Source organism: Opisthocomus hoazin, chromosome 3, assembly GCF_030867145.1.
Source record: "Opisthocomus hoazin isolate bOpiHoa1 chromosome 3, bOpiHoa1.hap1, whole genome shotgun sequence".
Lineage (NCBI taxonomy): Eukaryota > Metazoa > Chordata > Aves > Opisthocomiformes > Opisthocomidae > Opisthocomus > Opisthocomus hoazin.
Genome location: NC_134416.1, coordinates 2,778,991 through 2,791,912, shown reverse-complemented (window position 1 = coordinate 2,791,912; position 12,922 = coordinate 2,778,991). Strand labels below are relative to the sequence as shown.

Genomic DNA, 12,922 nt, shown 5'->3' with positions numbered 1-12,922 from the left:
CATATCACTGTCTACCGTGGTCATGGGGCGATGCCAGTGAGAGTCAGGTATGACAGTGTCTTCTAAGTGAGACAAAAACTCTATAGACAATAACATCCCTCTTTGGTCCTACCTTCCTATGTCACCTGTGGCTGCTCTTGTTCTCCTGATCTTTCATTGTTTTCGAGGGTTGATGACATAGCAGTCTTCACGTGACATTGATTAGTTTATGGAAGCTGTGCTGCTGGATGCTTAAACCTAAGCCAGCAGTATCCAAGGGGAGTTTTGGGCTACAGCCTCAAAAGAGAAGAGGAATACAACATTTCCAAAAGCAGGCTAAAACCTAGATATTTCCCCTGGATTTTGTGGCTTATACAAGATCTCAGCTTTTCTTCCAAAAAAATTTTAAAAATTACTTGGGGAAGGAGACTGGAGAAGAGACAGGTTTGATTCACCATGCCTTCTTCACCCACTTTGCTATGTCTAATGAAACCTGAGTATCTTCACTGTGATTGCCTGCTGTAGGTGACCCTGCTTCAGCAGGAGGGTTGAACTAGATGACCCACAGAGGTCCCTTCCAACCCCTACTATTCTGTGATTCTGTGATTCTGTGATTAGCCACTGTGGCAACAGGGGCAGTTGTGCAGCAAAATGAAAATTAGGGATGGGAAGTTAGTTCCCAGCCACCACATGTGGTAAAACCCCTTTCCTAGAAGACCCACTACAAGACTTTTCTAGCAGCTGTTGCTCTTCCTGAAGAAAGAAGAGCTCTTTCAGCGACAGTATTGCTGCTGTATACTGACTGGTAGAAACTTTTCAATTTACTGGTACCGCACATCCTTAACCAGTTTAAACCCATTCCTTCCACACTGCCTTCTAGCTCAATCACATATGCTCCATCTGTTAGTCTCCTCCAGATACACACAGACAACACTCAATCTCTCCTAGCCTTTGCCGTGATAGGCAAATTATTCCCAGTTTTTCTCATCTCCATTTATATGACAGGTTTTCCCTTTCCAGATGAATCCCAAAGTCATAGAATGATAGAATCTTAGAATCATTAAGGTTGGAAAAGACCTTTAAGATCATCAAGTCCAATTGTCAACACATCACCACGATGCCTGCTAAACCATGTCCTGAAGTGCCACATTTACACATTTTTTTAACACCTCCAGGGATGGTGACTCAACCACTTCGCTGGGCAGCCTATTCCAATGTCTGACCACTCTTAGAATAAAGAGAAAGAAATGAAGAAATTTTTCCTAATATCCAGTCTAAATCTCCCCTGACAGAATCTGAGGCCATTTCCTGTCATCCTATAGCTGGTTGCCTGGGAGAAGACACTAACACCTGCCTCACTACACCCTCCTTTCAGGTAGTTGCAGAGAGCGATACGGTCTCCCCTCAGCCTCTTCTTCTCCAGACTAAACAGCCCCAGCTCCCTCAGCCGCTCCTTGTAAGATTTGTTCTCTAGAGCCTTCATCAGCCTCATTGCTCTTCTCTGGACATGCTCCAATAACTCAATGTCCTGCTTGTAGTGAGGGGCCCAAAACCGAACACAGTACTCGAGGTGCGGCCTCACCAGTACCGAGTACAGGGGCACGATCACCTCCCTACTCCTGCTGGCCACACTGTTCCCAATACAAGCCAGGATGCCGTTGGCCTTCTTGGCCACCTGGGCACGCAGCTGGCTCATGTTCATTCAGCTGTCAACCAACACCCCAAGATCCTTTTCCGCTGGGCAGCTCTCCAGCCACTCCTTCCCATGCCTGTAGCATTGCATGGGATTGTTGTAACCAAACTGCAGGACCCAGCAGTAGGCTTTGTTGAAACTTATACAATTGGCTATTGCATATTGATGCAGTCTGTCCAGATCCCTCTGCAGAGCCCTTCTACCCTCAAGCAGATCGACACTCCTGCCCAACTTGGTGTCATCCGCAAACTTACTGAGGGAGCACTCAATCCCCTGATCAAGATCATTGGTAAAGATGTTAAACAAGACGGGACCCAAAACTGAGCCCTGGAAGTCCTTCTTGGCTGTTTAAAATTGTCTCAATCAAAGGTGTCCTACGCTTCTGTAGTCTCTGACATCATCCCCAGTCCATAATCCTCTTTCCTGCACTGTTTCCTCGTTATTTACCTCATCTTTCATTGTTCTTCTGAGATGAGCTGTCCTTTTCTTTCTTGTCTCTCCTCCCTCCTCATTTCCGATCAAGTTTGAGGTAAATTCACCTGAAAGTCATATGAGTTCCTAAGGAACAGTCTCTTGAGCACAGCTCCGTGACGCTGATGCCAGCATTATGAAGGCTGTGTTTTCCTGGATAGCATGACTGTTCGTAGTTCTTGCAAATAAAAGGAGTCAGAGAAAAAGAGGACTTGAGAGGTGTGTGAGTAATACAGCATCATCTGTGGGGACACGTGCTGGGATAACACACAAAACCAAGCTGAGAACACAGAGTACTTTCACCTGAAAGTTAACTCTCACCACACTTTGGGAAGGTAAGGGAAGGCAGGTGTCACTTCTACAGTTCAGGAAACTGAGGCACAGAGATGCAATTTGCACAGATCATGCAGCTGGTTTGACAGAGAGCCTAAGCCCAGGCTGTTTATGCTTTTTGGTCGATTGCTCTCTGAATTTTTCAGTAAAGCTTAGTTTAATAGCGTAATAGGAAGACAAGACTATGAACTCCATCAATTACTTCATAAAAGGAACCACAGCAATTGGACGTTCTGGTGTGTTTGGACTGATTCATGACATCCCCTACTTGGCTCTTTCTCATCGCACTGCCCTTGCCCTCATTAACAGCCTATATCCCAGCCAAGCCTCTTCTGCTTTTTGTAGCAAAATATGACCTAGTATTGGCTTTAGACCTGCTGTGGGTTGCCCTTGAGTCTGCTCTGGGACCACCTGAGCAAGGCTGAACACCAAAAGCACCCTGCTACCCAAGGACATTGTCACAGCAAACTGATCTCCATTTGCACAGAGCTGGCATCCCTTCCACCCGCTGACATTCCCACCTTCAAAGAAGACTGCAGCTCAGCGAGGGGAACAAATATACCATAGAAGGGAAGCGATTTCTGCCAAGCGCTGCAGAAATGGGACACAGATGGTGTCTTAAATGAGAACGGAAGTTTATTTGGGGGCTCTGCGCATGACGTAGAGTTGCAGATCTTGCAACAGATGACAGACACTAGGATTTCAGAACGGGTGATGAGATAATTTTGAAGCAGTCGCTGTCCACATTGCTATTAGCTTGTCAGAAAAAAAAAAGAAAAATAAAAGAGAAAGTTGAACTCAATAAACGGTTCTGTAAGGACAGGAATGTATAAACCTTCTTTTATTTATATGTAGGTCTGGTTCTTCAGATGCCCTAATCTTAATCACAGCTATTTGTTGACTGGTTGGTCAGCCCGGATGGTTATGCTGATTGGCCAGATGGCTACTGCTAATGGAAATATATGAGGGTGACACTAATCTTGCTTTTCTCTGCTGTAGAAATAAACTTGTGTCTTTCTCCTCTGCAGACAGAATGGTTGGAAGGGATCTCTGGATGTCATCTGGTCCAACTCGCTACTTTAGCAGAGCCACCTAGAGCCAGTCATCCAGGACCACATCCAGGTGGCTTTTGAACATTTCTAGGAATGGAGACTCTACAACATCTCAGAGCCACCAGTCCCAGGCCTCTCATCCCATCTTCGTATGAGAGACGCTCCAGACCCTTCATCATCTTCCTGGCCTTTTGCTGGACTCTATTCAGTAACTCTACGTCTATTCAATAACTCCATGTCTATCTTGTACTGAAGAGCCCAGCACTGGGCACAAAAAACTACATGAAAACACTGCTGAAGCCCGGGATTGAACCAGGGACCTTTAGATCTTCAGTCTAACGCTCTCCCAGCTGAGCTACTTCAGCCCTGTCCTGGCATTGGTTTTCACAAAACCTGTTGGAACACAATTATCTTTCAGCTTTTTCAGACAACATTAGCTGATGTTAGCTTGTGAGTCAAAGAAGCTGTTTCAGGGAACAGGATACAGACAGACTGGGCTCAAAAGCAATGACCCAGTGCACCAACACAGGCTCCTTGTCAATGTACATCACCTCTGTATACGTGTATGACTTTCATAACAGCATGATTCTTGAGGGTATATGGAAGTGGAGCAGGGAAACAAAACAGATGTTCCTGAAAGGCTGACAGAGGAGTAGAGTTACTTTTAGATTAGAGAAGAGCTCTGTCACTCACAAATCATTGCAAGGAAAATAAAGAGATGGAGCTAGGTCTCTCCACAGACAGAAAGCTACAGATGAGGAAGCTGAATGTGAAGTGACAAGGGTGATGGAGGATGAAGAGAAAGACAGATTGATCGTAGGGAGGGCTCAACAGATGACTGTGAACGGAAAAAGTGTAAAAGGGACAAGCAGACATAGACTGCTTTCTCTATGCTTCTGGTGCTGAAGAGGCCATCTTCTCTCATTACTCAAACCGTCTTCATTTTTAGTGCTCTTTAAGGTGTCAGACTTGGATATCTGTTGTGTTGATTAATGTGGTTCTCTTTCACAGGGTTAGATTTGTCTGGGATGCCACAGCCATTGTTTGGTCCATGGCACATGCTGCTGATAGCAGAGTAGAGATAAACACAGGGTGGAACACAGAGGTGTTTGCACCCCTGTGAATAAACCAAATAACAGCATCAGAGAGAATGTGCTGGTTGCTTTTCCAAACTGGTCTGACATATCCAAAATATCAAAACTCCTTCTCTGAAGGGAGAGGTTTGAGTGTGCTGGTAAGAAATAAGAAAATGGAGCTCCCTGTTGTACCTAAAGTCTAAGGTCCATACCACAAAACATAGCTAAAATCTGGTGTTAAACAGCAACCTTTACCCGAGGACCAGCCAAGAGCATAAGCATAGAACAGACATTTCTAACATCTTTTCACAGAACCCGCTGAAGGATCTGGAGTTATTCGTGGAACTTGGCTACTCCTTTCACATCAATCTGTCTCTCTTCAGCTAGGGAATGGGAGCCAGGCATATTCATGCAGTGATACAGAAGATATTTGCCCAGACCACCAACTTATTCTACAAATAGAGGACTTTCACTCCCCATACAGACAATCTACCATATTTCACCAGCTCCAGATTCACATCTCCCAAAAATACATATGTGAAATGCATAGTAAGTTTTCAATGACTGCTAAAAAACTGGTAGTAAAAGGTGTCAAAAATACGTTTAATCTGGGTTTGAATATACAGCTCAACAGCAGCAGATATTTCTTCGCAAAGGTTTATGAGATAAGAGTTCCTGATATCTAAGGCTCCCAAACTAGGCTATGGAACTTCTTGCAATATCCATCCATCAGGACAGTACCCTAAGTGGGCTTCCTTTCTGCAAAACCGCTTCCACCTCAGGATTCCAATGGTCATCCTACCAACTACCATAGAGGAGCTGATCACACATGCGTGGCTGAGGGTCTCAGCATCTCTGTGCTTATGAGGTGGGGACCTTTTGGACAGCTGACCACTGCTACAGAGTTTCTGCTTCCCTAGAAACATGTCAAATCCAGGCCTTGAAAGCTCTACAGTGGCGAGAACAGATGCATGTAACAAATCCAGGGCATTGCTGAAGACCATGGCCACCAGACAACCCAACATAAAAAATGATTCCTCTCTCACAAAAAATGGGCAGAATGTTTCCCTTCCTCCAGTCACAAGGGACTTCACCTGACTGCCATGACCTTTCAAATATCATGGGGAGTGGCTTGGCAATGAAATCAGCCAGTTCCCTCAGGACTCTGGGATACATCTCGTCAAGTCCCACAGATTTATGTACATTCAGGTTCCTCAGGTGGTCCCGAACCTTGTCTTCCCTTACAGTGGGAGGGGCTTTGCCCCTCTGGTCCCGATCTTGCAGTCCATCTACTGGGGAGGGGCAAGGAGAGAGGTTGCCAGTAAAGACTGAGGCAAAAAAGTTGTTGAGTACCTCACCTTTCTCCTCATCTGTTGGTATGAGGCTGCCATTCTTGTTCATTAGGGGGATACGCTTTCTCTAACCTTCCTTTTCTGGTTCACATACTTGTAGAAGCCCTTCTTATTATTCTTAGCATTCCTTGCCAAGTTCAGTTCCAGCTGCGCCTTGGCACTCCTGGCCCCATCCCTACATAACCAGGCAGCATCCCTATACTCTTCCGAAGAAACCTGTCCTGCTTCCACTGCCTGTGCAGTTCCCTCTTGCCCTTTAGTTTGACCAGCAGGTCTCGACTCTGCCATGCCAGTCTCTTCCCTTCCTTCCCTGACTTCTTACACATGGGGACTGAAAGGTCCTGCGCTCTATGGAAAGTGTCCTTAAAGATCTGATAGCTCTGTTCTGCTTCCCTGTCCCTAAGGACCATATATCAGGGGGTCCTACTGACTAACTCCGTGAAGAGCTGGAAGCTGGCTTTCCTAAAATTTAGGGTCCTGACTATACTTGTCTCCTATCCCATATCCCTCAGGACTGTGAGCTCCACCAAAGCATGATCACTGCAGCCCAGGCTGCCTCCCATCTTGATGCCATCAATGAGCCCATTTGCACTGGTGAGCATCAGGTCCAGCATTGTATGCCCTCAGGTAGGGGTGTCAATTACCTGGCTTAAAAAATTATCCTCGATGTACTCTAGGAATCTCCTGGATTGCCTGCCTCTCACTGTGCTACTTTTCAAGCAGATGTTCACAGAATCACAGAATAGTAGGGGTTGGAAGGGACCTCTGTGGGTCATCTAGTCCAACCCTCCTGCCGAAGCAGGGTCACCTACACTAGGTTGTAGAGGACCTTGTCCAGGCGGGTCTTGAATATCTCCAGAGAAGGAGACTCCACAACCTCCCTGGGCAGCCTGTTCCAGTGCTCCATCACCCTTAGAGTGAAGAAGTTCTTCCTTATGTTCAGCTGGAACTTCCTGTGCTTCAGTTTGTGCCCATTGCCCCTTGTCCTGTTGCTGGGCACTACTGAAAAGAGCTTGGCCCCATACTCCTGACACCCACCCTTCAGATATTTGTAAGTATATATTAGGTCCCTTCACAGCCTTCTCTTCTTCAGGCCGAACAAGCCCAGCTCCCTCAGCCTCCCCTTGTAGGAGAGATGTTCCAGTCCCCTCACCATCCTTGTAGCCCTTCACTGGACTCTCTCCACTAGCTCTTCATCTTTCTTGAACTGGGGAGACCAGAACTGGACACAGTACTCCAGATGAGGCCTCACCAGGGCAGTGTAGAGGGGAAGGAGAACCTCCCTCGACCTGCTGGCCACACTCCTCCTAATGCATCCCAGAATGCCATTGGCTTTCTTGGCAGCCAGGGCACACTGCTGGCTCATGGTTAACCTGTCGTCCACCAGGACACCCAGGTCCCTCTCCGCAGAGCTGCTCTGCAGCAGGTCCACCCCAAGCCTGTACTGATGCATGGGGTTGTTCGTCCCCAGGTGCAGGACCCTTCATTTGCCCTTGTTGAACCTGCCTGTCCAGGTCACGCTGAATGGCAGCACAGCCTTCCGGTGTATCTATCACTCCTCCCAGTTTGTTGCCATCAGCAAACTTGCTGAGGGTACGTTCTAACTCTTCATCCAGGTCGCTGATAAAGAAGTTAAACAAGACTGAGCCCAGTACTGACTCCTGAGGGACACCACTAGTTACCGGCCTCCAACTAGACTCAGCTCCGCTGCCAACAACCCTTTGAGTTCTGCCATTCAGCCAGTTCTCAATCCACCTCATGTTTGGGTGGTTGAAGTCCCCTGGCAGGATGAGAGACTGCGAGTGCGAAGCCTCCTGGATCTGGAGGCTCCTCTTGATCTGGCGGCCTGTAGTTGACACCCATGACCAGGTTCCCTTTGTTGCCTCTGTCTCTGATTCTTACCCATAGGCTTTCGACCTGCTTGTGGCTATTCTTCAGGGATAGCTCTTCACACTGTATTGATTTCTTGATGTAGAGGGCAACACTTCCATCCCTCTTTTCCCACCTGTCCCTTCTGAACTGCCTGTAGCCATTGATAGCCACACTCCAGTCGTGGGATTCATCCCACCAAATTTCAGTAAGGGCAATCAGATCATAGCTTGCTAGCAGCACACTAGCTTCCAGCTCTTCCTGTTTGTTTCCCATGCTGCATGCATTTATGTAGAGGCACTTCGTCTGGGCTATTGACCTTGTCACCTTTATAGAGGAACATCCCTTGTTTCCCTTAGGGTGTATCACAGAAGCTTCCTTGTTGGCTCCTACTGCCTCAGGAGATCCCAGATCATCTCTGCAAGACTTTGGCTATGCTGCAGTGTCCCCAGCATGCCTTTGGGCAACAGGCTGAGGGTCTGTACTAGCACCCTGTCCCTCCAACCACTATGTATCATCCCATAGTTTGTCACCAGCAAGCCTGATATGTTCCCCCTCCTCCTTCACTGCTAGTGTAATAGGAATCTGGCCTTCCAATGTCACGCTTAAACCAAGGCTCTGTTAGGAGCTGGCCTAGTTATATTTATCTATGGAAGATGCTTACAGCAGCAATTTCTTCAGCTCAGTGACTAAAAATCCTACAAATACAGCTTGGATCAGCCTGCAGGAACACAAAACACTTTCTGGTATATTTTCCCTCATGTGGATGCTGAAAGAAGTGAGAAAAGGATTGCAAAGCCCGATGATTTGTTAGATGATTATTGTGGGTTCTATCGTAAGAGTTTACTCATATGTAAATCTTTACATTGAAGGGTTACTAATGTCTGGAGTGTGGACCTGCTTCACTTTTGTTTTCTTCAAAGACTCTGGCTATTTTGAAACATCGGTGCCTGTGAATCTGTTGAAAGAGCATTATTTTCTCTTCCCTTAAGAGCAGTGAGCTATTTAGCATTACTAGTACTGATGATGATTACCAAATTCCTAGAAGGCCAGATGGGAACATGACTATGATAGGTAACAAACACCTGAAGAACAGACCTGCTGAGCCTGGCAGGACTCTTTTCTGCAAATCTCAGCAGTTTGGAAAAGGTTCCTGGGGTGAAATTCATCTCACCTGACTTTAACACCAACAAAGCAAATCTCAAAACTGACCTAATCACTACACAGAGATCATAGAAATGGGAACACCGGTGCTGGGTTCCCAAATTGAATCTCCCTTCAAAACTCAATCAAACCAAATCAAACTGAAACAAAACAAAACCTTTGACTGTCAACTCTGGGGGGCTCTATATGACACCTCAGACATTATCAGCATGTGAATCTGGCAAAACTGAGCGTCCCCTTTCCAGCAGCAGTTCATATACGCAACAAGAACAGCATTGTTGTGAGTTACCATTCAGCTCTCTGCAGCCACGCCAGATATTACAGTACCCAGTGACAAGGAGAAAAGGTATTTCTGCTACTGAGTTCAGCTGAAGCATTGGCTTTCCCTAGAAATTACCCTTGCACATACACTGTCTGTGACACTGTGTGGTATGAGGGTCACTGGGAGGGTGGTGGTGTCACCACATGAGCATTTTGGTTTGCTGTCCACCAGCTGCCAGAAAGTCATAGTCTGCATGAGTTGTCCTGGAGCATACTGCATGGCTCAGGGACCAGGGACCAGCTCAGTAGCTTTTGTACTGTTTTAATGAAACCATAACACTCTTTGCCCAGAGAAGCCAGGTCATGGAGTCACTCCATGGGGTTTTCTGGAATCTCTGTTACGTTATTACATTTATCTTGCAAAGATAGGCTGGGTCTTATCTAAAGTTTCTCTCCAAATTTAATTAGAACTGACAGCCTATGTCACTTTTGGGTCTGCACAAATCCTATTCATCTTTCAGCTCTTCCTGAGCTTTTGGGATAGGGCGATTTATGCATTGGGATTTAGATCTGTCAGGCATGAAGGAGCCAGATCAGAGGGAGGAAAACCTTCTCAAGGCCAGTGGTGCCACCTAATGGGAAAATTCCCAGGGAATCAATTTCTCGGAAGTGAAGTCCTTAATTGGAGTGTTGCTAGGTGACGCAGAGATGGAAATCAGTAGCTCTGATGTAAGTCTCTCTCTTCTGCTGCTTTACGACTATCCCTCCGTCAGTCTATTCCCTTTTCACCAGTGCCTGAGCCACACATATGAGACCGCCCCGGAAAAGTCATTCTGCTTCCTGCTTAAATTCACTTTCAGCAATCCCTGAAGCTACCGCAGCAGTTTTTGCCTTCTTGATACTCAGAGTCTGTCTGCAGATGAAATTATCCCAGATTTAAATATTATGGAGCCAAGCACAAAACAACAGGGGATGAAGGACTGCCAGGGAGGGACCAGGGCTCTGTGGGTTTTCTCCTTAGTTATGCATTTTGCAAATGAGTGGTGAAACAGGTTTTCCGCATTGCAGCCTCCATGCACTGTTGCAGTTCATCAGCGTCTGGAATCAGATTGTGGCTCTGTAAAAGCAGAGACAGTGTCTCAAAAGCAGCACCTGACAGAAGTTCCCACATGGCAACAACCCCCTGCAGCCACTTCGCATGATAAGTAATCACAAGAGCGGGCAAGAACAAGCTGTGAAGCCTGCCCAAGTCTCAAGGGATCTTTATATTCCCTGTGTTGTCTTCCCAGCACCTACACTCATTTCCTTACGACAATCTCGCTCACCGTGGCACGGGTGCTGCCACCAGTTTGCAGGAGTGTGTTGTGGTTAGAGCAGGGTCTTGGTCTTTCTCAGATCTCATCTCAGCTCTGCCATCGATGAATCATACATTTTAAGCTGTCTCAGTCAGGCTTTATTTACTTAAGTTTCTCTGAGGTTCAAAACACATTTCCAAGATTCTTTCTGATTTTTTCCTGGGATGAAGATGTTTGCAAGGGCTGGTAGTTCTTATAGGAATCCAAAACCACTGAAGAAGATTATGTGATGTTCTGCTGGTCCTGGGGAAAGGGTGTGAGGGGAGGTATCGGGCGATCTGATCCCACTTTACAGTGCCTCACTGAGCTGAAACACCACCTTTAGAGGCAAGATAGCAGCTCACAAAAACCCTGTGCAATTTCATGGCTGAAGAAGGGATTAACATTTAGGGCAAAGGGGAGAAAACTGCAATTAAGCAGGCTCAAATCATGAATTCTAGCAAGGAGCTAGGCTCTGCTCGTAACGATGACTCTGCAGCTGTGGCTGGTGCTGCTTGAAGCCTTGAGCGCTACCTGGCAGAGGTGGCCAGGCACCAGTAATTGTCTTCAGAGCTCAGGCAATTTCCAGTGACTTTTCTTTTCATATCTGTTGCATCGAACCCAAGAGTTCCAGCAACAAGAAAGGGGTTAAACTGTAGGAGTGTTATGGCTGGGAAGTCTGTAGGTCCAAGGCATGATGCTCAGGGCTTTGCAGAAGCACCCTGAGGAGTTGGGCAATAAAGGGCTGAGCCCCAGCATGCCGTGGAGGAGTGATCATAAGGTGTGTGAGAATCATGGAAAGATAGATCCAGCTCTCACTTTAGCTTGCTGTGCTCCCTTTTTTTTTCCCAATGCTTCACTGTGTAGTGACTCCAGGAGTATTCAAACTCCTAAAAACATCACCAGAGGCATACTGACCCCAGGTATGGGAATGAGGGTGCAAGATGTGTGTACAGGAATGACAAGACCGGACAAGTTCAAGGCTCTTCGTTGTCGCATAGGTAGACTGCAGTCAGGATTTAGCTTGAGGAGTACCTTCCTCTGGCTCTTTCCTCCAGTCTGGGAACTGTGTGGTACTGGGGAAGGTGAACCGAGCACCTTCTATCTACATTCTGCCCACAGACCTTACTGCACTGGCTAGCTTCAGAGGAGAGGGTGAATGTCTGGTGCTGTGGATGGGACCCTGCAAGCCAAGACAAGTGCAGCCTGGAAAGATGGGGGTTTCTTTATCAGATGTGGGGATCATTAGCTGGAGTTTGCAGCAGGGCTAACGTGCTCTTGTATCTGCCCAAACAGTGGGCTGCTTAACCCTGTGTCTCCAAAAACTCCCACCACAGCAAAAGGCAACCATGTCTAAAGTTAAGTTCCTCCAAACACCTCTGCTAAAGGAAAGGAGGAGTCTCTGTCAAGGGAGACCATTCGTAAGTCCATGTCATCTTGCATTAGTGTCCAGAGGCTGTTCCCCTGCACCCTGGCTGCCATTTCAGGCAGGATGATACCAGTGGGTGTCACCCGCTTCTGCTGCAATCACAGCGTTAGTCACTTACAGCAGAGTAACTGAAGAGTCTTATTTCCCTGCATCCCTGCCCCTCAACCTGAAGCCATTCAGCCCATTGCCCTTCCCTGGGGAGATCCTGCTAACACTCCTGTGGCTTGCTTGAACTTTCATGTTTTGAGATCCTTTAGCTCACAGCCTACCCTGATTTCACCCCTTCCATTCTGTTCCCATCCATATATCATGCAAGCCATACAGGTGCATGTTTACCATTTCAGAGTTGCATTGCTTAGCTCCGCTGCCTTTCCTGAACTGAATGTGCATGTGGAGAGGGAGCTCTTTCAAAGTCACAACTCTCTCTCCCTTTCTGGATTAAGATTTTTGGGAGGGGATCTCCTGCCTTTATAATAGAAATCAGTGATGTTCCTGATGGTTAAAGTAAGAAGAAATGATTCCAGGAGCCAATTTGGAATCTACTGTGTTTTTTTCCAGAAGTGCTGAGCAGCACCTCCGTAAAACTAGCATGAAAAAAATAAACCCATCATTTCCCTCAAACCTCAGTTCCCTCATCAATAAAATGACCCTCTCTCTGTTCTAGCAAGTAAGAGCTCTCAAGCATTTGAGGCTGGAAAGTGCTCAGTTCTCAGATCAGAGCTGTCACCGCTCAGTATGAGCAAGAAGTGGTTCTTTTCTCCAAAGCGCCTCAAACCTCAAACACATAAGTGACCTTAATGCTGATAGGCACTGAAGTCCCAAAACATTAACATCTCTTCCTAAGCACCCTTTCCCAGCTCCTCTTACCTCTAGCCTGTTAAACACAGTCTGCCCAGAGTTCCACTTACA

At 46.7% G+C, this 12,922-nt stretch overlaps 1 non-coding gene across 1 annotated transcript; it reads right to left on the bottom strand.

The window, feature by feature from the left end:
- Window positions 1-3,820: 3,820 nt before the first annotated feature.
- On the bottom strand, window positions 3,821-3,893 carry TRNAF-GAA (transfer RNA phenylalanine (anticodon GAA)). Its single transcript has one exon. It is a non-coding gene; the product is annotated as a tRNA-Phe (tRNA).
- Window positions 3,894-12,922: the final 9,029 nt, after the last annotated feature.